The sequence below is a fragment of the Lepidothrix coronata genome, unplaced genomic scaffold, assembly GCF_001604755.1.
Source record: "Lepidothrix coronata isolate B3197 unplaced genomic scaffold, Lepidothrix_coronata-1.0 Scaffold23, whole genome shotgun sequence".
NCBI lineage: Eukaryota > Metazoa > Chordata > Aves > Passeriformes > Pipridae > Lepidothrix > Lepidothrix coronata.
In genome coordinates, this window is record NW_016690203.1 from 5,115,998 (window position 1) to 5,139,443 (window position 23,446).

The window sequence follows — 23,446 nt, forward strand, 5'->3', positions numbered from 1 at the left end:
CTCAGTACATAGTATAAGTACTTGACTAAAGTTGTCTTGTCTAATGCTAGAAATGTTGATAACATGCTGTGTGATTTTTGACTTTCAGGTTAGACCCTGCTGTCAACTGTTGCTGGTTTTACTGTAGTTTTACCCAATGTGGGGCAGTTGTCCTGAGTAGAAGTCTATAAATGTAGCACAGCCCAGAAAAGGCCAAATAGCTGCAAGGAGCACAAATGGACCATTATGGTGTTCTTGTAGTGGGTGTCAATATGGTGGGAAGGGACTGGAAAAAAAATAAAAAAGAGGAGAGCTCGTTCAATTGGGGCTGGCTGGCAAAACAGATAAGTTGTTCTTACTTGGAGGTGGAGATGGAAATGAAGGAGAACCTCTGGAGCCTATGAGATTTCTCAAAGGCAAAAAGTTTTGCCTAAAGTCTAAAAATAGGGCAAGACAATGTTCAAGAGGAGATCCAAAAACATGGCAAGGCAGTGCTCAGGAGGAGATCTGAGCTTTGGTGGAGCAGAGTACCATTCTGCACACATTGGATTTCAATTACTCTGCCAGGTAGTATTGAGAATCTGGACTGGAGATAGGCTTGATAAAGACAGCATTCATGATGATTAAATGACTCAAAAGGACTTTGAAAAGCAGAAATGTGTCTGGCTAAGGACTGGGTTACTTGATCCTTTTCTAATTTTATTAGTAGGGCTTGGAACTTTGATGAAAGATGAAGTTCTGTGTGACTTTGCAAGGGAGCTGAGTCAGGAGATCACTAACCTGTCTGCCTGGACACTGCCAACCCCAGTAACAGACAGACAGAGAGACAGACAGGCAGAAGCTTTCTAGAACCTGGTCTCTGCATCCTTCTGTGTCTGTGTTTCAGGAAGCTGATCCATACAGAACTGTTCTTCCAGACTGATCTGTGGAGCACTCCTTGATTTCATGGCATTTAAACAGTTCATGTTGTTTCTAGCTCCTAACCAAGAGCTAATTCCTCCTAGAATAGTTTCTTCATATCATTTTTCAGGACAAACAGTTACTGAAGCTCCAATTACAAATGCCAGGGAAAGCTCCTCTCAGTCGTGTGTGTCAGCAAAATGGCTTCTTTTATTAAGGTGGCTCCCATTGTGGAGAGAGAATGCATGGCAAAATAGAAACTCCACTAGAAACACCTCCACATTGAGGTGTTGGCAATATCTGTGTCATGATGAAGTAATTTGAGCACCTTACGGATTACTAAAACAGGTTCTTCACAGACCTGTCTGAAACAGTGAGGACTTCTGAGGGGGAGAGGACAAGTGGAGAAGGGATTGGTGGCTGAACTAAGAAAAGGTGAAAAGGAGGATTGGAAATTCTTCCAATAGTTATAATTCAATTAATGCCATGCAGGAACTATCAACTTTGTGATAAAATGTTTGAGATCAACTGATGCAGGAGTGTTTCATGTGACTCTTGAATCTGGAAAAGCGTTCTGTCCCAATGCATATAATCTGCTTGAAAAAGTTTGTTGCTCTTTTGGGGATATTTTTTTTTTTTTTTTAAGTGACAAAATGACCAAGTTTGGAAACAGTGAAAGGAAATGTGTGGTTTTGTTGTTAGTGTTTTCAGGCATTAGGTGTTACCATTAACCATCCTGTGATGGTGGCTGTGGCTGTCCAACTGTCTGTTCAGATCCTGTGCTGGTCTGTAGCTCATGCTGAAAGCCCTCTCTCCCACAGCCCTTCAGTAGGGAGGACCCTTCAGTTCCTCCACAACTCACTGCTACTCCCTTGTCTTCTGTCAAGGATGTCAGCCTTGCTTGTGTTGTTATGAACTTTTATGTGGCCCTCTCTGTAAAAAAGCACCTTGCCTTATTATTCATAAAATCAACACAAGAGAAACATCTCTTCTTTCAGCTTCTTTACTTCCTCTATGACTTGCACCTGTGGCTAAGCAACAATGATGGCTAGTTAACACTGGTCAAGAATTGCAGTTATTTATTTTCTTGATGAGGCAGAATGGAGGCTGAAGAGGAAATATCAAATATTCTACTAAATTCATTGTGTACAAAGGTATCTTGTATCTTCTTCTTGCAGTCACACTTTTCCTTGTTGTTTCATAACTCTTCCTCTGATTCCCTCTGCTTGCAGTTCAGGCTATGAGCTCTATTTGACAGTGTAGCTTCCTGCGTGCTTGGGTTATGCCTTGCAGGAGGACTGCAGTCTGAAGTAGGGTAGAGAAAATCTATAAGATAAAAACTAATGATACCAGGCTTAATTAATTTATCTCATAGTCTTGCAAAGCACAGCCTGTTATCATTACTTTTAATGGTAGAAATTTTAGCAGTTAGGAATTGTTAAATAGGTGTTACCTGAAGGAGTTGCCTTCTGATAATCCTATGCACACATTAATTGACCAGCATAAAAATATCATGGTCATGCATATTACATCTCCAGTAAAACAGGAACTCAGATCATAGAATCATAGAATATGCTGAGTTGAAAGGGACCCAGATGTATATGCTAAAAGAAAAACTGTTGGTTCAACACATTTCACAAGAAAGCCTTTAAGGCAAAACCAAGATGAAGCACACTGGAGCATGTCATATACTTCTACAGACACAAAAAGTCATAAGCTAGTGCCAAATTCACAGTGGGATATTTGGGATTTTGTTGACTGAGGGAACTAACTATTCTGAAGAAAACATAAAGAGATTTTTGACTTTTAGAGTAGATTTAGACAGGTTTCAGACAGGTAGTGCAGGGATGACCAGGCAGGAGGTATTATGAACTGTCTGCCAAAGTCTCTGTGTGGCTGAGATAACAAGACAGAAATGGCATCCATTGAAGGATCAAAGGGAAGATAGTGGAAAGGTGAAAGGAAGACCACAGGGATAGAATCAGAAAGGTATCCATGGCCCCCTGTGATCCCATGACTCCTCTGCTGGCACTTTGTATTCATTTTGTATTAGCATCTAGCATTTAAGCAGTTAGAGTGTATATGACATTTGTCTGTTCTACTTTAGTTAAGGCAAGATTGATAGAAGCATGGCACAAGTAGACACTTTGTATTGTTTGAATGATCATTTGCATGGTCTACCAAACAAATATAGTTCATCACATCAGTGATGTTCTCTAGAAAACTTTTTTTATAGTGACTGACTTTTCATCTTTTGATTTGCATCAGATTTCCCTGTTGAACATTGCTGTTTTGCTGCTTTGTCCCTGAATCTATTTAGCCTGAAAATGCAAGACACTTTACGGTCTGTAACAAAGTATACAAGACAGCTGGGGCATGTGTTGTATACTTTGTATACAAGTAAGGTTTTTTTGTGGTGTTACAGATTATAAAGTTATGTACTTTTCCAAGGTCAGAGGAAGTTCGTGGCACAGCCTAGAAAAAAAATCTAAATCTTTTACCCATGCTGCAGGTGTTTTTGTTTGTTTGTTTGTTTTGTTTTGTTTTGTGGGTTTTTTTTCCTCCCCCATTAAGGAGCAGGAAAGCCTATCGTAGAAGTCCTGAAGCTGGCTTCCAGTGGTCAAAACCAGAATGTCAAATGAAAACTTTTCCTCTTTGCTTCTTTCTGTGTATAAGGAAACAGAAAAGTTGTACTTAGTCACACATCTGAAGAGTACCCAGTAAAGTACATTGATTTTTCCTATGATTTTTTGAAATGATCAGTCTAATCTTTAAAGGTTTGAGTTAACTCTTCTGCTTAAGCCAACTTCTTAGGGAAATAGAGTTCATGTGGATTACGCTGTTTGTCTGCTGGTACACTTGAAAACATTTTTGAGCCATTGATGTAAAAAAGCAGGCAGTGCTCTCCTGTTGTATATTTTCTGGTAGCATCCAGTCAGAAAACCATCATCACAGATGAGGCTTACTAATCGGTGTGCATGTGGGTCGGTGCAAGCCATAATCTGCTCTGCCCCTGGTCTAGGGGCACTTTCGAAGCTTTGTCAGGGATCTAGGATTATTGTTTTAGTAGTGTTAAGGCATGCAAATCCTTAGAAACCAGGCTTTATAAGTTTTGGCACTCAACTATTTCTTCTCATACAAGTTTGGAGCATAAAATCTGCCAAATTAATAAATCTTCATTCCTGAGGAAAAGGATAGTTTACAATACTTTCTGAATAAGGAAAGTAATTTTCTCATTTACTTTTTTCAGCAACATGCCTGGAAACACTTGTACAAGAATCAAAGCCTTCATTATTTTAAATTCATCACCTTTTTTTAATTTTTTTTTTCTATAGAAAAAATAAAATTGTTTGGCAGTTGATGGTATAGAGATAGCAGAGATCTTGATCATCAGTTCAGGTACACTTTAATGTAAGAGAATCTTTAACCTTGATGCAGTGCCAGTAACAGATTTTATGTGGTCTAAACAGAGTGATGGATGGGCCTCTTGGCTCATAATAGTATCCAAACTCAAAACATCATAGTATGTGGAATGTTGCACATTTGGGTTATCCCTAAATGACAAAAGATTTATTGTACACTTGTTGCCAGTTGAAGGAGGCTGAAGTAACTTCTCTGTTTCCTGGAAAGAAAATCAAAGAACGAAAGCAGATTATTGGAATTTTTCTTTCACTGTCACTATCTCCATTCCCGTCATACTCTGCTATGTTTAGTGGAAATTAACTACAACAGAACATTCATCTGATTTCTTGTAAAACATTAATTTTATCTATTCTTCCTAGTGATTCACTGGAAAAAGATTTCCCACAATCAACACATACCCACTCAGGTCACAAAAACAGAAATGATATCAATAAGGACAAAGGAAGTTGTTATTTTAGTTTTTGAACAGTCTTGATTCATACTTCCTATCATTTTGTTTGGGGGGAGATAAACCACTATTCCTAAATAAACAATTAAACAGAACTGCCAGAAACTCTTCAGATCCTTAACCCAGTATTATCAGGAATAAATCCATAGTGGGAATAAATTATGTTCTCCTGCTATCCAAATTCTGTTTCCATGCACAAAGTTTGAGTGTGATATATCACGTCATGACCTGATGAATTTTTTTAACCCAAAGATGAGAAACCATTATTGTAAACACTGTTTTTGTGGCATAGTGTGGTGATCACCATATTTCAAAAGGATCTCAGATGGAGCTTCTTGGTTCTTACCAAGTAGTGCTGGATAATTTCTCTGAGGTTTGCTCAGTAGGAAGCAGCCTATCTGTTCCAGTTTTTCCAGCCCAGAGAGGCGTTTTGTGCTGCTTTCACAGCTGAGACCTGTGGCAGCTTGCTTCCTGGGGCACCCAGAGACTGGTGAGATGTTTGTGATCACCAACAGGGATGCTGGGGATGCTACATGCCTGGATTCTGACACTGAGTTTGCTCTCTGCAAGGCTACTGGGAAGTCCTGTTTGTAATTTTTTTATGTTGTTTAAAAAGCTATGAATATATACAAAGCTAAAAGGTTTTTTTAAGAGCTGGTCTTAGAAAGAAAGCAATTAGCAAAATTGATATAGCTTTTCTCTTTTTTTAAATGTTTTTCATGCAATGTTAAAAATATTGTGTAGTATATATGATTTTTCCTCCTTTTCACTTCTTTTTTTCCCCACATAACAAATGTACTCTATGCATAAACCAAAAACACAGAGACAGGAGATTGTTATACCCAGTCTCTTCATGCTCTCAGTTTCATATTCAGGAGAGTCAAATGGTTTCCCTGCCTTTGGCCCCTGTTAGAATCATGGAATATTTTGCATTGGAAGGGACATTTAAGGGTCATCTAGTACAACTCCCCTGCAATGAGCAGGGACATCTTCAACTGGATCAGATTACTCAGAGCCATGTCCAACCTGACCTTGAATGTTTGCAGGGATGGGGCACTATGCTAGGCAACATGTTCAGAGTTTTACCACCCTCATCGTAAAAAAACTTATTCCTAATATCTAATCTTAATGGATGCTCTTTCAGTTTAAAGCCATTAGTCCTTGTCCTGTCACTACATGACTTTTTACAAAGTCCCTCTCCAGCTCTTTTGTAGGTCCCTTTCAGGTACCGGAAGCTGCTATAAGGTCTCCCAGGAGGCTTCTCTTTTCCAGGCTGAACAACCCCAACTCTCTCAGCCTGTCTTCATAGAAGGGGTGCTCCAGCCCTCTGAGCGTCTTCGTGTCCCTTCTCTGGACTTACTTCAGCAGGTCCATGGCCTTCTTGTGTTTGAGGCCCTAGAGATGGATGCACTACTTTAGGTGGGGTCTCATGAGAGTAGAGGACAGGGGACAGAATCACCTCCTTCAACCTGCTAGGCACGCTTCTTGTTATGTAGCCCAGAATGCAGTTGGTTTTCTGGGCTGAAAGTGCACATTGCTGGTTGATGCCCGGCCTTTCATCCACCAAACCTTCCTTAAACTTCATGTTAAATTCCTTCTTAAATTTCATGTTCTCTCATACCTCCTTGGCAGACCTCAAGATCCTCCAGTCTTGAAGAAGTTTCTTCCCATCTGCCTTCTGAAGGTGGGAGCTGACCTAACTTTGGTAATATGGTGAGAGAGGTGTCAGGACTTCTTCCATGCAAGTAGGCCAGTTTTTTCTCCTCTTTCTCTTCTTCTACAACGCAGCATTTCCATTTCCTCTGATCTGGGATATTGTTTTTTTCCCTAGATTTGTAAATTGCAATCATATAGACAGTTATCCAAAGGATAATGTAAGGAGAAATTTAAATATTTACTCATAGTCAGAGTTCACTGAACACATTTTCTTCAGCTTGAATTTATACACCCTAGTAAGATAGATAGAACTAGTAAGAAAGATAGAACTCATGGAAACTACAAATTCAGAGTTCACACTTCAAAGCTTTGTTTATATTGTGTAATGCAAAGTGATTCTCTGTGGGAACAAATTTATTGATGCATTTTTCCCCTGACTGTGTTTTCTCATATCCCAGAAAATACATATGTATGTATAAAATCAAAAGTTGGGATGATATACCCAGATCTGTTTAAATTTCTTCCTGAGAAATATAGGGTAGTTAGATGGAGCCAATGGATTTTCAGAGACAAAGTCATGCTTAATGAAAAGATGAGTTTGCTTGTAATTTCTTCAATGACTGCAGATAGTACTGAGGCAGAAAATAATATTTGGTTGGATGTTGTCAGTGTTTGGAAAAGCAGAGGTTTTGGTATGTCTCTTGCCCTTCTGCCCCTGTTTAGTCTTGTAAAACTCATGTTTCTTTTCCTAGAGATTCTCTCTGCTCAAATGGATATACCTAGTTTTATAAGAAACTTAAAAAAAATTACTAGGTAAAAAGCACATATTTTTAATTGTTACCTGGCACCTGAATGTAACAGAATGTGTCTCTAATCAGACACAAAAATAAACAACATGAAGTTAAAACTTCCTTAATTATTCCAGTGCAACTGAATAAATCCTTATGTCACTTGCAGCAAGCAAGCAATGTGCTTGTCTTTGAGTTCCCACTACACTAATTTTGGGATCGTTGAATTTAACTACTGCTTGCTGAGTAGTGCATGTTAAAGATGTCCTTTCAAGGAGATTATTTTAATTGCTGTCTTCTCTACTCTGAGCAGAGGAGGAAGAAAATTTTTATCCCTATCCTAACAAGGGATCCGAATGTGAAGCAATCATGGATTTTGTTACTACAGCTGTGATATGATTAGAGCACTGCCAGCAAACAGTTGCACGTGTTTTAACACGTTGCTGCTTCTCATCTGGGAGGTGGTATTGTGTCCTTGTTCGATGCTGCCATTGCAAATGTGTCCAGCAGGGAGAAAGTGGGCTCACTCAAACAGCCCTAATGTGGCAGAGGCTGAAATCCCTAAAAACTATTAGCTGAGATTATGTAACCACATTATTAAATTTCATAGGGAGAAAAGTGGATCTGGACAAAACTTTTGCATCTGGCCTCACCATAAATGGATGAAATGTAAACTAGGATAGGAAAAGGAGACTATAAAGGGGAGGGGAATGGCATGGGGACCCTCCCTGGAAGTTGAGTAAGGAGAGGGATGCTGGGAGAGAGGGACGAGTTCCTGATTTTCCTATATGGGTATGTTTCAGTTCCATTATTTCCCTGCATAGCCAATCCGTTGGAGTAACCTCTCTCAACTTGGAAACTATTTCTCATCCTAAATTAATCAAAGGGTATGTGTGTCATACCTAAATACTAAGGAAAAGGTATGAATCAGAGATATGCTTTAGCTCCTCACCTTGGTCCTACCTGCCAGATGCCTATGAAAGTCCTATTGTTGGGTTTTATAGCCATAAAATTAGGAGCCTCAACTCTGTCTCATTTCTGACTTGCCCATCCCTGACTTCTGATGGTAGTTAAAACAGGAAGGTCTGGGCTGAAATGTATTATTAGGCAACCCCCTCTTTTCACCCTCCCCTCCAAATTTTAGCTGTCTTTTAAACCAGTAGATAGAACTATCACCTAGGAGACTGGCTTGGGTTGGAAGGAATAAAGCCTTCTCTTAATATTTCTGAAAAAAAGGCAGTTAAGAGCTCGAAGGAGGACAGAAAAAGCAGACATGAAAATAGTGTGCACATTTTTATCTCATGACAAGGACAGGTGAGTGACCTCCTCTGTTACAGAGGGAGCTTCCTGTGTTGGCTGCCAGGATGGTTTTGCCCTCTCAGTTTTTAAACTGATGGCGATTCTGATGTCTGATGTCTGAAATCACTGTGCTTCTGGGTACATTACCAAAACACTTGGTTAAAAGTCAACAGAATGTGTCATTTTTGGGCACACCGTCAATAGGAAAAAAAGTATCCATGTATAACTGAAAGTCTGTGACATGCTCTGAGGTTAACTGTGAATACAGTTAATAGAAAATAAATTAATTGAACTGAGCCTTAGGTTTTCCCTATGCAATCATGCAATCTTTATACAATTTTGTTAAAAATGTATGCTGACTTTAAGAGAAAGCAGGAGAAGTGGACAACTTTAGTGTCTCCTCTTTCACATGTATTTAATATGTTTCCCTCAATGCTACTTTATAAGTTACTATTTTTGCAGCTAGAAAGTCTCATCTGTTACCTGATGGTCATAAGAACTGAGCGACTCCACTTCTGTACGTGTGACACATGAACATGAGGGCAAAACAACCTGTTTGGTTTTATTTTACTCTTTTGTCATCAGTTCATGACATTGGGGGAAGCTACATGTGCTATCCATCTGGGGAACTGGACCTGCTTACACAGGTCCTCTGAGCCTGAGAGGTGTCCTGCAACCTCTGCTGCTGTGTCACTAGAAGCAGCACCACCACATCACTGATGATCACTTTGTGAACTGATGGCTGGCAGGTCTCATGTCACAGGAGGAGGTCAAGGGGGATTGTGACAGAAACCTTCCTCTTCCTTGTGTTTTGAGTGCAGAGAGGTGGCTAAGGACATGTCCTGGTCTGAAGGTGCTGCACTGGCTGCCCCTGGGATAGATGTCTGATGTTCAGTGGCAGTTCATCAACATCTTTTTTGTGGCAGACTCATAGCAACTTGGCTCTTTTTCTTTTTGCAGACTGGTTCTTTGCACACTTAGTGAACAGGCAGGAGTTTGCAAAAGCAAAAAATTTGTGTAGAGCAATTACAGAGCTGTTTGGTTGCTGGTGGCTAAGTGCCCGCTCCTGGTGACATTGCTAGTAGAGCTCTGTCACCAGCAAGTTTTGCTACAGGGGCAAATACACTTTCTCTTAATGCTTTCAGGTTCCAAGAAGACAAGTTGCACTGGAACTCCAGCAACATACTGTCAAAATCATCTGCATTGATCTTTAAGATGAGATTTCTAAGCACCTGAAACCTACCCACTGGGGTAGAAGACTGTTTTCTCACTGTTTTCTGGTGAGACTCTATTTTTTTTAATCCTCTAGCACAGTTCTGTATGGATCAAATACCAAAAGCTAGTTCACAGTATAAACAATACATGAAAAAATATGAAAAGAGAAGAAATACAGAGTTTTATGGAAGCCATTATGTTTTGTTTAGAGATGGTGTGCTGTGCCAATAAAATTTAATGAATATTGCATTTTGCCTTGTTCATAGAGCAGGATGAGTGTAAGTCACCTACCACACACATTTTGAGATAGTAATCATTATACATGTTCAGCAGACAGTGTGCCATCCCACTCCCTTTTTCACTGTAAAATAAAAAGCTCTTTGGATTTGTACCTACTGTTCTTTCAAAATAATTTAACTTGACTTATTTTACTCCAATAGAAAACACCTTGTAATAAAGTTTTATGTTTTAGGTAAAGGAAATAATGAAGATCTTAAACCTAGTTTGTCAGTGAGTGACTTGCATACTAAGTCAGAATTGTAGAACAATAGGGTTATTCAAACAGGGAAAAATGTGATGCTGATTTTCTTGTTGCTAATACTGAGTAAATCTTGTCTGCATGCAAAATATTACATAGCTCTGTATTTTTTGCATTGACATCTGATTTCTAGCATTGTGTGATTATATAAATACATATATTGAATAAAGATTCCTTTTTTAAAACATCCGGTTTATGAAGGTACCACAGATGACTTTTGATGGTGTAATCCTCCTTTAAAACAGTTCCCATTGAATAGAACTATTAATAGTCCATGACATCAGGGGCATCATACTTGTAACTTCAGAAAATATATGTATACTCACTGTGCAAAACCCCTTCCTGTTTTGTTTTCAGCATTGGTTATGTTAGTAACCAATTAGCATTAGTATCTATTTTTGTTGTGAAACTGTGTCTCTTACATATCCAAATATTTTTTTCCTATAAGGAAATGGATAATTTGCATGTACAGTAAGTGAAGTGGATAAAGACTCATTTTTCTTAGTTAGCCTCTGGTTTTAGAAAGCTTGTTACAAAACCTCGTTTTATATTATACCTCTGGATAGCAATTACTTTTCAGGATATTTGTTTTTTATTAGTTGAAAACTGAAACAGAGTAGTGAAAATTTCTTTTTTTCCCCTCACAAACTAATCCTAATTCTTTATATAGAGTTATAATGAAACTGTTAGTTATAGACTGACTCGGTGTTTTTATTGCTGCTAACGGTATTTTGTTTGTAAGATATGAGACATCTTTTCAGTGGTCATGCTATTACTTTTTTACCCCCTTCTGTCATAAACTAATGAGTAATTTTAGTTAATGAAGACCGGCTTAGTCATTTTGTAAGTATTTCAAGCTGCTGCAAGAATGACACAGCAATGTTAGTAATTAACTATGCCAGCCTTTATTTGTATTCTGACTAGTAACTCAACTAAAAGTTCCTAGTGATGCTGCATTTCAGTATGTATCATCTCCAAGGCTCAGCCATTCCCCCAGCCCTGGAGATATAAAGGCTTCAGTTGAGAGTGTCCAAAAGATTAATTGGACCCTCTCAGTTTTGTGCTTTATGTCACTGCTACTGAAGAAAAGAGCAAACGGGGAGGACTTAGCTTGTGCCTTGTCTGGCACTGTGTGACATTCTGAAGTTGTATTTTTTTATTTGTGACTCAAAAAGGAAACCAATCAATCTGGGTTCAGAAATTCAGGGATTTGGGCTGGGTAGCAATTCTAGCATGGCTCATAATAGTTCATAAAATTAGCTTGGCAAGAAGATGTGCTTCTGTGAAACTGTGAAGTACCTGGGCTCGAGGTAGAGCTGGAAGAGAAATCATTTTGACAGAAGAGCTTGTAACAGTCCAGCTCACATCTTCAGGTGATGGCAATGAAAAGAACCATCAGTATTGATCATCTCAAGTCCTTATAGCCTGAGCTCTTGCGCAGTGCGACGTCACCTTCAGCTCCTCTTTGCTGTGGAGATCCTGGGTAAGCACAGAAGTAAGGACAGATACAGAAGAGAAGATGAAAGCAGAGGTATAGCCAGCTGTCCACAGAACATCAGTAAGTGATTGTCCTACATGTAAATCCTCGGATCACAGTTTAGGATTTGATACTGAAGAAGTGGAATGCTTGGAATGAGCACATCTTAACATTTCCAAATAATTAAATCTCTTGGGAAACATTAATAATATTTCTCACCAATTTTGTAATGTTTAAGGGAAATTAATTTTGCTGTAAGCAGTTTTGCACATTTGTGCAATCACATTATAACTTTCATGCATAGAGATACCTATTAGGAAATGGGATAAAAATATCATGGGATGTTTGCAGCTGATGTGTCCAGAATTGGTCTGCATTTTAATGTACTAATCTAGTTTTCATAGTTTGAAAGAACAGCCCCCCAGATACAAGCTGGCCTCATCATTTATCTGAAGGAAAGATGATTAACCTTTGTTTGCAGCTCTATCTCTTGACTGTTGGAGGTTACTTCAGTGAAGCTTGGTTTTGCTTTTTTGTGCCATCAAGGAGTAAATACCAAACCAGATGCTATTTTTGCTGCTCTGCTACTGGCTGCTGCCCTGCTCTACTTCTGAACCTACTACCCTGCCATTTTCCCTACACCTGCATAAATGACTTGATTTTCCTCATCCTCACTCTCTCACTACTCTCCTTGAGATAATAGTCCCTTTTCTGTTCAAGTGCTGTGTTACTGAGCACAGGGGCTGAGCGCAGGAAGATTTTTCTTGTTGAGCTTCATCTGTGGCCTAAAAAGTACTTGTGTGATGGAGGTAGAGTAGCAAAGGTAGCAGCAGCAGGAAGAAAATATAGGAACTGAAACTGAGGGGAACTATTGAAAAGAGTAGTGATAGAAGCTCAAGCTATTTCATACTAGGTTAAAATTCCAACCACTGAAGGAGAATCCTTTTCTAATCATGAAGTTTTACAAAGAATTCCACATTTTCATTACTGTTCTGCATACTGAAAAATAGCTCTGAGCCCTAGGTGTTTCTTGAGTACCGTCTAGGATTGGTCACTGCCAAGGATATGAGTCTGCTTCTGCTGGGAAATACTCTGCTAACTCAAGTGGCAATATATGTGACATGGCTCTAGTTTGCCTAATATTGTTGTAAAACTGTTGATGAACACTGTAGGGATCAACGTGATTCCACATGTTTGAACAGCTACATTTTTTCTGGTGATTATTCCCTCCCCCTCTAAATATAAAATTATGTGTAACACCCAAAGTTAAATAGATTGATTTTAAATTTGTACTTATTCCAAGAGGAAAAGAGTATATGATGGTAATTCAAGCAATGCTGTAGTGCATAGGTATAAGGAGACTGAATTAAAGTTGCACAAGATTTCTGCCTTTTTCTTAAGTTATTCTGATGCAGTATAATTGGCTGAAAATAACTAAAAACTCAGCTGTGAGCTTCTATACACCCCAGAAGAAATGCCTATATATCTAAGTACTGAAGGCAAAACACCAGCAATAATTGCATGAACTACAAAGTAAACTGATTTCATCATAAAGAGAAAATTATAGATTAGCATCTGTACTTTTTCCCCCCCTTTTGTTTTTCTGCACACCCTGCACTTCTTATCTGTGGGTGCGGTGCATTTCCTACAGTAGGAAAAGTTCTTGAGGGTTTGATGTCGTGTGTCTCAATAATACCTTCTGCTGCTCAGCTGCTGTGAATCACACCCTTAAGTTTGGAGTACAGAACTGCAGAATTCCCAGTCCCTCTTGCACACAAGCCCACCTTAAAGAGTGAAATTTTTGTCTGGACAGAATTAAGCATTCAGATTTGAAGTTACACTGATACTTGACTTGTCAGTTAGATTTTTTGCTCCCTTCCCCTCCAACATGAAGAAATCACTTTTCTTTTAGATGACATTTTTCACAAGCAGAAGCCAGCAATATTTCAGACGTCATCTGCCAGTAGGGCAGCTGCTATGCAAACTGCTACCCTAACACAGGTTAATTTGGGAGGGTTTTTTTATGTGTGTCGCATCTAATGCCTTGCTCCTTTCAGTTTTACCTTCTCAGAGCTCAGATGGGAGTTGTGATTAAAAGCAGCACAGATATCCAAATCAGGACGTAGGGTGTGCATTGGCTGGCTGACAGGGTTTAAGTAATCACCTGCAGTTGAATTGAGTCTCGGATGGGAAGTAGGAAGTGCTGTACTCAAGCTTCCTGTATAAATAAATGCAGCTTTCCCACAGCTACTGCATACAAGCTGTGACGTGCTTTTAAGATATAATGGCAGCATGCCCTAATAGCAGGGAGGGGATGATTTATCAGAGTGGCAAAGGGGCTGAGAGACAAGTCCTGCTGCAGTCCTAAAAAGTGTACAGCTGTCAGATACCCAGAGAAGAGGAAGGGCGTGTGAGAGCAATCTGCCTCTGCTCCTCATTGCAAGCTTCAGGGATTTGTGACACCGTGGTTCTTGGGAATGCTGGAGTCTGAGTGCAGCTACTGAAAAGTCACACAGCTAGCAGTGAATGCTACTCTCCTTTCAAGGTATGTTGGAATACAGCTTTCTGTCTATTTTTTCCTTAAAAGCAAAGGATACACTAAAAGAACAGAAGGCCAGCATTTGCTTCTAATGGAAGAAAGTAGAAAAGGCATTTAAAAAAAAAAAGGAGTAAGGACTAGAATGATTAAACAGCTAAAATAAATGTTATTTGTGGTTTGTCTAAAATCAGACTGTGTGGTGCTTAGAGCTAAGGCAAAAGGAAATCCTGGAGTTGTGACTATTAAAGGCACAAAAAATAAATAGGCATCAAGTACAGCCCAAAAGGCTGAAATTACTTTTGTCAGTGTAACTTTTAAAGAAATATCTGTATGGAGTGTTTGAAAATGCTGCAGTATTAGGACATATCTTGTGGAAGGCAATTGCTAAAATGGCATATTGTCAGTATGTTTTAGTTTAAATACAAGAACTCATTTCATACTGAAAAAATACCTGATTAACCTGGAGGAAGCCTGAGTTTAAAACACAGAGGTTTCCTCCTGGTCTAAAGGCATTTCTTCTGCCACAGTCTCATACAGCTGGCATCAGGGAGGAAAAAATACGTTGATCTGTATTGTAAATGTTAACATACACTTCTAATTTGTATTAACTTTTAATCTACTCAGGGTTTAGGGTTATTTGGTTTATGTAAGCACATATAAAATATACAATACTTTTTTTCTAGTTTGCATTTTTAAATTCTTTTTTTACACTAAAGATAACCAATTGCATTTACTGTATGTTTCCAATGCTTTCTCATCATAAGACTTTCTCAGTGCAAAGCTGCTTTGGTAATGAAGATGTTTCAGTCTAGTTTAATATAAAGCTCTGTATCTTCTCTAATACAAAGCACTCTGCTTCCTAACTGTATAGAGCAATATCAAATATCTTCCTTCACAGAGCACTGTAAATTGTAAAATATTTAGAATTACTATAGTTAAGGAAGCACTGCAGGGTGACTTCCCATCCTCTTGGTAAATAGACACTGAATGCTTTTAAGAAGCAAATTTTAGCAGAGAGGCAGGCCATGACTGAAATACCCCATGCAGCTTTCCAACTGACTGTGAGCAGGCAAAGCAACATGATATGTTTGGCTACCCTCAGCCTGAAGGGCAAGTGGTCCCAGTTAAGGGCAGGCACTGGATTTGGGATTCCAATATTTGTGGAAGCAGAAATTTCAAAACCCTGTCCTTAAATATTTTTCAAAACAAATATATTGTCCTGATTCTTGTCCTGTATAAGACTTGTCTGTGCCTGAATGTGAGTGGGTGTCTGGCTTGTTGCCATAGCATGAAAGCAGTTGAAACCCTTCCCTCAATGAACATAAGCTATGTTGGAGAAAATACGGCACATTGATAAGGGGATGGCTGCAGTTATGCTGCTGGAGTAATGCTTTAGATTATGGATTGAGAAGTGTGTGTTTGCAGAGCGTCTAAAACTGTGGTAAAGTGGAAGGTATTCTTTCAAAATAAACCGGAGCTATTCCAGAGCCAAGCCAGTATGATGAGAATTAGATTCCTTTTCTCCAATGCATCTTACTGTCTGATGGGGATATTTAACATAAAGTCCTGTCTGCTCATACAAGGACACAGAAACCTCCCTAGGCTTCATGTGGGAATAGCATTTGTCAACCTGGTATAGTTTCTGTTCGCCACTCTGAAATATATTCTGCAAGCACCTCACTTCTGGTCATGGGCTTCTTTCCCATAGATGGTGACATTTTGGTGATTTTGTTTGTGTGACAGTACACTTTGGGGCAAAATTACTAATATAAATAGCAAACAATATTGAGTTGTTCCTCTCTAGCTAGGTTCTTGGATTACACTAAATTCTCTAAATGCTTCATAAGCTTTGTAGAAATAAAACAACAGTGTGGAAGTGGTTGTCTGGCTTTTCCCTTCTGGTGGAGAAGAAAATATGTACTTGTCCTTATTATCATTGTAAGTTTAAAATGCAACTGTGAGAAGCAGCAAGTCACTTCATAGGGAAACAAGCATTGCTACTGCTTAACCCAGTTTGCAGTTCATTAGTATGCCTCTGATAATATCTATGGTGTCAGTCTGAGTCCTGTGCCTGCAGTTTACCATGTCCAGACCTTTCAGTGACTTTTAGTGGTGAGACCTAGTGGAGTGTATTGCTTTGATATAGCTCAAAAGAACTGTTATAGACTTGCTGTTCCTCTTCTTGAGAGGGGAGTTTTCTTGAATGTGTCTGAAACTACACAGTGCCTATAGATTGTATATTCCAGATCCATAAATATCTCCTAGGCTAGTAGTACTGTGATATCTGAGACCATAATCACAGCTCTGGGCTCATGAATATCACAGGCACATATGAACAAAATACTGTGGCAGGCTGCCAGCGTTCTGTAAACTGAGTCCACCGGACCTCCTTGCGTATCCTAAAGCAGACATTGCCTTCAGCTTCATGAGGCTGAAAGTGGTTCTAGGTGTGAGCTCTTCTTCTGGATGCTCTCCTGGAGGTGATTACAGTTCTCTCCTCTCCTTCTGGCTTCTCCATGCCAAAGTGCAGCCCTGTGTAATGCACTTCACAAATTCTCCTCGTTACCCAACAGCCATGAATAACCTTACATTCATTCCATCTTAAAATTAATCTTCTTTTTGTTTGCAAAGAGAAACACTGAACAAAACAAAAAAGAACGGATCCAAAGAGAAAGATAGCAATGATACTAAGCTCAGCCTCTAGCATTTTGTATTTCTGCTGAAGCACAGCTGAGCTCCAATGCTAGACTACGAGCCTTCTCACTTGACAGAAGCACGGGTTGAGGGCCATCGTACACTGCAAATTTACTCAGTCATGGACAAACATTTACAGAAATGCTTGTGCCAAATAACTTTGTGCTGATCAGTAAGAAAATAGCGTTCACTAATCTTTTACTTTGCCTCTTTTAAATGATTTCAGCTCAGAGGGAACTGAGTGGGGATTACATTCATGAAGTAGATCACCGCTAGCAGATATTAAAACACTCAAAGGAAAAAAAAAAAGAGATGGTATCTCACATTGCAAAGGACCTCATCCTTCCCTTCTTGCTGAAGTAGGACTTTTCCAACTCCTAGTCTTCCAAGGAGGAACAGAGGTGCCAAGGAGAAATTTCTAGGCTTGAGAACATGACTAGACTAACAGCATTGCAAACAAAGTTTCAAATGAAAAATGTAGCTATACAAAAAATATTTTCTTGTTGGAGTTTTCTACATCTCTTTGTATGTGTTGATACATGTACATTATGTACATTATGTGTTCCCCATTTCTTGTTCCTTTTATTCTATTATAATAATGAAAAAATGTCATGAGTTGCCCAAGATCTGTGTGGCTTTCTACTGTACTTTTAGGGGAATCTACTCAGTCTTCAAGGGGAAACCCAGAATTCATAATTAGTAATGTCATCAGTCTACCTGATTCTTTGAATGTCCTTGTTTCCTGCAAGTACAATTTCTGCTTTGGTGGAGTTTGGCTGAACTAACTGTGGAACCTATGAGCGTCCTTGTGCCTTGTGTTTCTGAGTGAGTCAACATCTCTGGAGTCCCGAAGCCAGCCAGCACCAGACACAGTGATTTGGGACACGTGAATCTGGCTTTTGCTACAGAATGGATAACCTCTCTGAACTAAGACAGTCTCACCCATGCTGTAGTCAAAGTAGTTTGTTTAAATTATATTTATATAAAACTTAATGAGAAATTCTGTACCTGTCTGACAGACTTCAAAGACCATAAATAAGGGCAATTGGGTGAGTCAGAGTAGGACTTATAGAACTGGAACTTGATAAGGTGTATTTTTTTGGTGCTGGTTTGGATCTGTTATCAGTGAAGACTGCGAAGTCAAGATATGCTGTTCATGAAAACTATAGCCAGCACTGTGGAAAAGTCAAGCTTGTGTGTGGGGGTTCATGCACACTAGAAAAAAAATCCCCTGCATGGAGTTTCTTCCTGTGTATTAGATCTTGTTGTAGACACAGCCATCATGGGGAGTTATTATATATGCTTTTTTTTGCAAGGAGAGACAAGACCATCTAGTTCCAACGTCCCTGCCATGGGCAGGGATACCTTCTACTAGACCAGGTTGCTCAAAGCCCCATCCAGCCTGACCCTGAACACTCCTGGGGAAGGGACATTCACAAGTTTTCTGGGCAACCTGTTCCAGTGCCTCACTGCCCTCTGAATAAAGAATCTTTTCCTAATATCTAATGTAAATCTCTTCTAGTTTAAAACCATTCTCCCTTGTCCTATCACTATCTGCCCATGCAAAAAATACTTTCCTTCTTTTTACAGGCCCCCTTTAGGTACTGGAAGGCCACAATGAGGTCTCTCTGGAGCCTTCCCTTTTCCAGGCTGAGCTCAGCTCTTTGAGCCTGTCTTCACAGGAGAGTCATTCCAGCCCTCTGATCTTCTTTGTGGCCCTCCTCTGGACCTGCTCTAACAGGTCCATGTCTGTCTTGTGCTGAGTACCCTTGAGTTGAATGCAGTACTCCAGGTGGGGTCTCACAAGGGCTGAGTAGAGGGGCAGAATCACCTCTTTTGATCTGCTGCCCACCCCTCTTTTGATGTAACTCAGGATGCAGTTGGCTTTCTGGACTGCAAGCACACACTGTTGGCTTATGTTCAGCTTTTCATCAACAAGAATCCCAAAGTCATTCTTGGCAGGGCTGCTCTCAATGAATTCTTCTCACAGTCTGTATTCATGTCTGGCATTGCCTTGACCCATGTGCAGCACCTTGCACTTGGACTTGTTGAACTTCACTAACCTCTCATGGAGCCACTTCTCTAGTTTGTCCAGATGCAGATTAGGAGATAGAGTAAAGAATTACTTTTTATTAGAAGGAAAAAAGTACCATTTTGCTGTCATGCTCATGTTTCTCTCCTTTAATTGAGACTGTCAGTATTTGTGTCTATTGCAAGCTTTTCTGCCTTTTACTTTGTTGTAATAATGAAGAGAGGAAAGTGTAAGACATGAATCATTACTCAAGGAGTGACTGGTGTCTGGATATCTGACAGAAGCTTTGAAGACAGTCATGTTTGGTTTTAAAAACTATTGTATTTTCAGATAGCCAGGAATGAAACATGCAGATCTGAAAACATTTATGTGCCCTATACGTTTGCAAATGGTAAAATCGTTGCAACAAAAGAGCTGTATCTCTGTGTTCAGGGACTGAAACAATTCCTTCAAGACTACCTCTACTTATACTTTTATGTACTATATGTTGCTGTGGCTTAGGGGAGAATTCTTTGCACATATGAATCATTCAAAATTGCATGCTCTAAACCCCTATGTACATTGAAGGAAAAACACATTCCATACCATCTAGAACACAGGCTAATCATTTGCACGCAAAGAAAATTCCAGAATTAAGTAGAAGCAGTGACACGCAAGCTGGCACTGGTTGTGTCTGAGCAGTAGATGGGAAAGTTCATGTGTTCCGTCTGTGCTTAATTTTTGAAACATTCTGATGGAGGTTGGGGAGACTGAAGAAAAACAAGCTGGTCTTCCCCTTTTCAAAAAAAAAAAAAAGGTTACAAAGACACAGTTATTGAGGAAAATGGGGATTATTTACTATTGCACTCACTGGAAGATTTTTCACAACAGCAGGCGCTCTGCTAACCACTGATCCTGGAAGCCTTCCCCGTGAGGTTTACCCATTGTAGGGTCCAAGATAGCATCCGTGGGGCCAGCAATACCTGCCTTACTGAAGTTTTGCACAATGGAGAAGATGCAATCTTGAACCTTCCTGACCTCTTCACAGTTGCACTGATGGGTTGAATGGTGAGGATTCTTCATCACAGTCTCCAGAGAGGATCTGTGGGAAGAGCAATCATGCCATTTACCTGGAGTGAAATAGAAGCCACATATATATATATATATATAATTTAGCCAATACTACTTTAAGGACATGTATTTTTTGGATTGGTTATGTTTTTATTGCAAATACCCAAGCAGTGTGCATGGCTTGACAAATTTCAACCCCCTTGTTGACTTAGCTTTCCACATTTTGGGAGGATGGACCAACAAATGAAGGGAACATGAACTTGTGGGGAGAGAAGTTGAGAAAAAGTCAAGAATTCTTGCCCTTTTTCCTAGTTCTGCAACAATGAGGACAAAATGCCTATTGGAGAGCATTAGTTGTCATGGTTATAATTAAAAGACCAGCTAGCAGAAAGGTGTTTTTGGAAAGGTAAGATCTTCATCCTATAATATAATAAGTCTATGAGTTCTTTCAGTGCTCTGTTCTACATATTCATTTTTCTGAGGGTTTGGGAGGTGGGGCAACTTCTTTCAACTGCTCCTAGTTGCCTATCTTTGCACACAAAAGCAGGTCCATTGAAGCCATTGGGAACACTCCCACTGGCATGGCTTCGACTTCATGGCTAAGATCATGTAGACACTAGCCGGTTGGTACCAGATACTGAGACACTTGAGGCTGAAATCTTGCATGTTTACAGGTTGCTGTTCTCCATTGTAATTATTTCTGTAAAGGAGGTTGAAATTTGGAATTGAAGTGAAGGAATGATGAATGCAAACCTCTAACTGCATTTGATGGACACTTCTGGTTTATTATATGTCTTGTACTAACATCTGGATTTCTAAGTAGCTGCACTGAGACCATGAGAAACTGTGTTCCCTGTACTTGACATGGTACAGACAAAAATCTTCCTCTGAATGCTTAAAGCCTGAAACACAGAAACAGAAGGTGGATGTGGAAAATCAGGTGGGAGAGGGCAGGGCAGCAGTTGTGTGATAGACAGTGTCATCAGCCAAACTGCTACAAGCTTTTTTACTCAAGTTCAAAAAAAGTAATATTTGTCTTATATAGTTAATAAAATGCAGACCAAAATAAATCATGCTCTGTTAAAAATGTTCACTTATGAAAGTGGGAATATACAGTTGTTTTAAAGATACATGGCTGCTATAGTCAAGAGTGTAAGACTAATTTTAATTGAAGCTATTATTGTTATTCCAGCATAGTTTGCGGCTTCTATTCAGTAGCCTGTACGTGAGGCCTGTATGTTCAGGAGCATATATCAGAGGTCAGAAGTGCCCCAAATTCACATCCTGATTGATGAGGTGGGTGCATGGGGCTCATTCACACTGGGACAGTAGGTAATATGGAAGGAATCATCTGAAGCAGCACTCCCAGGAGCTGTCTCCCAGCATGCCGGGGTCATTCCTCTTCCCATGCGTGGGCTGGAAAAGAGGGAGAGGAAATGTGGATACTGACAGAAGAAGCAGACAGAAGCTCAGTCAGGGGATTGTTACTGGAGTTTACTTCTCTTTTTCACCTCTGCAGATCAAGCAAGAGATGAAGTGCATTCGGTGCTCTGTCCTTTCCTCATCTCCAGCTGACTTCCGTAGGGCTCATTCAGGAACTGGCATAGGAGTGGCTTAGGTATACACTCTGGTTTAATTACCAGCTGTGAAAAGCAGTAGTAGTAGTTACTTCAGTGAATGCATGTGCTTAGTTTCAAAACAGCCTCATGTCTGGATCCAAAGCTCTGCTATTGTTTCTTGATGACTGTATTGTTTCTTGTAAAATTTCAGTATAGTCAGTAGCTATTAATGTTGTTTTCTTAATAGCAAATGTTTATATTAGTGATTGGCTTCCCCAAGGTCGAATCATGAGATTTGACTCTCAGTCTTTGATTCACTGAATGTCCTTGTATCTAAGACTTGAAAGTTATCTCTGGGTAGTGTTTTCCACCAGCTTTCTAAGTCATTGAGATGTATTTGGATCAAGGGCAGTTTTCAATGTTTTAAATGTTTTATCTTGGTTACCTTGAGTAGCATATTTATTTTATAATAATGAGTAGCATATTTGACTGTAAGATTAGATAGGGGCAAATTAAAACATTATATGTATTAGTTTTGTTCACTGAGCAGTCACACAGAAATTGCTATAATAGGAAAATTAACTTATTCTGTGACTTCTGTTGATGTCAATCTAAAGTTGCATGAAAATTCTTTTCAATGCTTGTAGTGAACAGAAACTGTAGGACCATATTCTTGCAAGTTTGCAGTTTTTGTGACCTGACAAAATGAAATGGCAGAGATGTTGAAATTATCATCTTATTGCAAGCACTGAAAAAAACATTTCTCAGATCACCCCTGCTAAAAATAAATACACATTAATTTTTTTCGATAGATGTCTTTCAGTACATTTTGCAGAATTCAGTGAAGGATCAGTTTCATTGTTTCAGTCAGCTGAGTTGTTCCTTGGCTTCTGGCAAACTCTGCACGCTTCTCTTGGCCGTAAGAAGTCTCTTGCTGTCCCTTTTGAAGCCTGGCTTTGTGTCATGTCTCCATTTGCCCTGACCTGCTTGCCTTGCAGTCAGGACTCTACTTGCTCCAGACATAGCTTTGGCTGTCTCCAGACAGGGGACCCTGAGAGCCCAATTAGTTTCTGTTAGAAGAAGAGTGCACACTATGAACACTCAGATAAAGCTGGTCCCTCTGTCAAATTAAGTTGCATTACTTTCACTTTAACAATGTGTGTTTACAAATACCCTCTAAAAATCTTTGATGTTAGAACAGGCCAATGTCATGAATATCTTCTGAACACACCCTATCTAAACTGTAAACATTTCAGCTCAAGGATTTAGCATATCCCAAGGTTTTGTTATCCGATTAACAAAAATAAACATTTTTTCTGTGTCAAAGGCAAATTGTTACATCTGACTTCCTATTCCTGTTTCAGCAGGGACAGCTAGCCAAATCATCAACCCATTTGACCTCCCAAAAGCTCAATTCCTGTTACTTAGTAAATGCTACAGTTACCAAAAGCCTTCATGTGATCAAAAAGGAAGATCTATCATTTTGTCTTTAATGTTTAGAAGAACATGCTTTTATTTAATAGTGGTGATCTTGTCAACAGGATGTTAAAATTAAAGTGCACCAAACTAGTTTGAGTGGAAATTCCTTGTAGCTTAGCATTATGAAATGTTGTATAGTGACATTAAGAATGGGGGATGTTACTTAGAAAACCTTTAGAGTTTAATCTTAGACTTGGTAACCAATACTTGGAATTCCACTTGGTAAAATTTTGTTGTTTGAATGTGTTTTGGAAATATTTGGAAATGTTTGATGCCAAAACATTTAAGTTCTGTAGTCTGACTGCACTTTATCTGTTGCATTGCATTTTGTCCTGATCAACTTTGCTTAGCACTGTGACCAGGGTGAACA

The 23,446-nt window shown here is 39.4% G+C and overlaps 1 protein-coding gene across 6 annotated transcripts in view; it reads left to right on the forward strand.

The window, feature by feature from the left end:
* RNF144B (ring finger protein 144B) overlaps positions 1-23,446 on the forward strand; it is a 104,756-nt gene that overhangs the window by 28,226 nt on the left and 53,084 nt on the right. The window contains exon 2 of one of the 6 annotated variants that reach the window (XM_017808545.1): positions 6,383-6,463. The exons of 3 other annotated variants lie outside the window; for them this stretch is intronic. The gene's annotated coding sequence lies outside the window, so the exon portion shown is untranslated. Of the gene's footprint in view, positions 1-6,382; positions 6,464-9,638; positions 9,774-13,940; positions 14,269-23,446 lie in introns of those variants that run through there. 2 more of the 6 variants (XM_017808544.1, XM_017808543.1) reach the window with 2 other exon arrangements.